Raw genomic sequence first — 3,325 nt, forward strand, 5'->3', positions numbered from 1 at the left:
AAAAGTGTATTGCTATTAAATAATATAACACCAAGAATTTCAAAATAATTCCCAGTTTAAATGTTCCTCAAAATTATATTTGAGACATCATTAAGAAGTAAAAATTCTCCAGGTTAATGGAAAGAAACTGGAATTTCTGCTATATTTAAAAAAGGAAATAGAAAATGATCTAAGAATTTTAGACCAGTCAGTTTGACATGTATCATATGTAAAAGTATTGAATCAATTATAAGAGAAAACATTATTGCATATTTTAAAAGAAATGATTCAGTAAAAACCAATTTGGATTCATTAATGGTTGTTCTACAACTTTACAATTATTGCATGTGATGAAAGATTGGTGTCAAGTGTTTGACAATGATAGATATGTTGATAGAGTTTATCTTCATTTTATGAAGGATTGACAAGATACCATGCTTGAGACAATTGAGTAAAGCATAAAGCTATGGAATCAGTGACAATGTTCTTGGATGAATTACAAAATTCTTGTCTGATAGAAAGTAATGATTATGTATCAATGATGAGTTTTTTTAACTATATGGATGTATCTAACAGAATTCCCCAAGGAAGTGTATTTGGTCCTGTTTTATTAATTATTTATATCTAACAATACTAAGACTTTCAAGAATATGAATAATATTAACAACTGTGATAAATTACAAAATTTGAATGCATTGATAAAATAGTCTAATATTTGGTTATTAAAATTTCATACAGAGAAATGTAAAATTTTAACTCTTGGAATTTGTAAATCTGTAAATTCTTATTAAACTGATAATCATGAATGAGCAAAAGTCAAAAAAGAAAAGGGCCTTGGTATTACTATTGACTCTGTATTATTGTTTGAATACCATATGCAAGATTAACAAAGCTAATAATATAATGTACTGTATATACGTGGATAAAGAAATTTTCCTGTATTTATACAAAAGACTTGTAAAATCTTATTTGCAGTATGCTAATCAAGCTTCGAATCCTCATGAGATAAAGGATATAGAAGCACTTGAAAATGTTTAACGAAGGGCTTTTAGGCTTGTACCATCACTACGTAATTAAAACTATGAAAACAGGTTAAGAAAGTTGAAACTGCCAAGTTTAGCATACAGAAGATTAAGATGAGAAATTACACATATAAATAAACAGATTAACATATACAACAGAGGTTGCAATCACTAAAAACAATACATGAGGCCACAGCAATAAACAATACATGAAGAGAGCAAACAAGAACACAAGAAAATAATCTTTTTCATACACAGAACAATTCAACCAAGGAATTCAATTCACAGAAGAAATAGTATCAGCACCTAGTATCTCAGAATTTTAATCCAGACTGGATAAGCAGTGGAAGCATGTCCCATTCATTTATGACTACCAAGCTGCTCTGACAGGCAGTCACAGACAATAGCTGGAATCCAATATGGAAGCTTAAGCGTGTATTTAAGGATCACCCAATAAACCTAAGTAAGTAACTAACTAACTGCTAATTCAAATAATTAATTAAATTATTAAATTCTCAGCAGCTTCTAAGTAATAAAAACAATACTTTTAAATCTTAAGGTAAATCATTTATACTTCTTACTTAGCAAATAGTTGTGATAATTCTTCAGAGCTGGATTACGTGTATCTTGGGCACCATGCACAGCAAATGTTATGGACCTCTCAATCACAAACCCAACACTGAAGGAAAACTCAAACAATTGAACAAGAATATATCAAAAATATTTATTCCTTTTTTTTAAAAAGATATTAATTTTTTGCTTTTTGTAAAATCTTATTGAAACCAAACTAATATAATACTGTTTTAAACAAGCATGACTATATTGTATGACTTATGTAGTGTTATCACACTTCACAGTATAGTTCCTTGTACATATAATGCACTTTCAACACAACACTTTATGTACTTTGGCTACAGCAAATTCTCAATAACTTCTACTGTATCTAAAGTTTCAACCATATCGATCATATGTGATTCATGATATTTTTATCAACATTTGAAATATTGGTTATGACTGGCTGTTTCCATAAGCATCATCAAACACTGTACACATTTGAAACTTTTATTTTATCATGACTCACGACAAATATAATTAGCTAATGACTTATACAATTGTTAACAACCAATGACAATCTAGCTTTAAATTAATGTAAAATACAAAATACTTTTCTTGATTGCACTTGATTTGTCTAGACAACTCTAATCACAGTTTATGTAATTTATGCATAAAATATTTAAGTTTTCAGAATAACCATAAACTCAATAACATGTAATAATTAAGACAACATTGCAAATGCACTATCTTACAAAACTAAACAATATTTTAAAGTCAGAGTGGACAGTTGTCCATCGCTTTAGTTGTTGAAAAGCAGGAAGATATAAGACTGATTCACTGCACTGAGATCAAGAGTTTCTTTAAAGACATTGAAAAACATTAATCTGTTGATTCTATGTTTTTGTACACTAATATTTTATGTCATCTATAATAAAAATGAATCATATTTCAACAGAAAAAAAAATTAGCTTTAGTAACTGAACTCTTTTAAAGCAATAATTTTTTGCATGTTCTGCGTGAATTAGTTTCACAATTTCCTCATAATTATCACTGTATCTTATAAAATTTAAATGTTCTTAATTTCTTGGATAATAATATGGTTTGGATTAGTTTTCAGCCAAAGAGATATAAATGTTATCAGATGCTGTCACCATCCAATGAGTAAACTTGGATTTTCAGCCTAGCACTGGCAGCATCTGTTCAGGTTTAAAGAGTTAAGGGAATTTCAGCATTTTTTAAGGAACTTCAAATCATTTAAGGAACCTCATTCGTTATGCTGCTATCATGGGTCTTTTTCTGGTTTGGGTCCCACATGCATGCTTATTTGGCATACAGCTAAATCTAGGTCTGAGTAGGTATTTAGAAGGAGCTGTACAAGTTAGTAGATAAATATTTGTGAACTTAGAGACAGAGATGTTAGAAATATTTATATTTTAGATTTTCATATTTTTCTGGGGAAGATTAGTGTTGGTTTGCTATTATTAAATTATCCAGCTGTTATTTTTGTATTTTAGATTAATTAAGACTAGGCACTAAGGTTACAGCAAGATGAGTGGGCAAGTGCCTAAGGATTGGAGAGTTGCTTGGGTTACTTCAGTTTGTAAAAGGGGTTGATAAAAGTTGCCTCAGAAGTTATAGGGTGGTTAGTCTTACTTCTAAAGTGGGAAAAGTTCTAGCAACTGGCAGTCCAATCAAACTGGACTCTTGTTATTAGTAGAGTTTATCAAGGGTCTTTGCTCTTCTTTAATTACATTACTGGTACCAATACA

Source organism: Limulus polyphemus, unplaced genomic scaffold (assembly GCF_000517525.1).
Source record: "Limulus polyphemus unplaced genomic scaffold, Limulus_polyphemus-2.1.2 Scaffold4316, whole genome shotgun sequence".
Classification (NCBI taxonomy): Eukaryota; Metazoa; Arthropoda; class Merostomata; order Xiphosura; family Limulidae; genus Limulus; species Limulus polyphemus.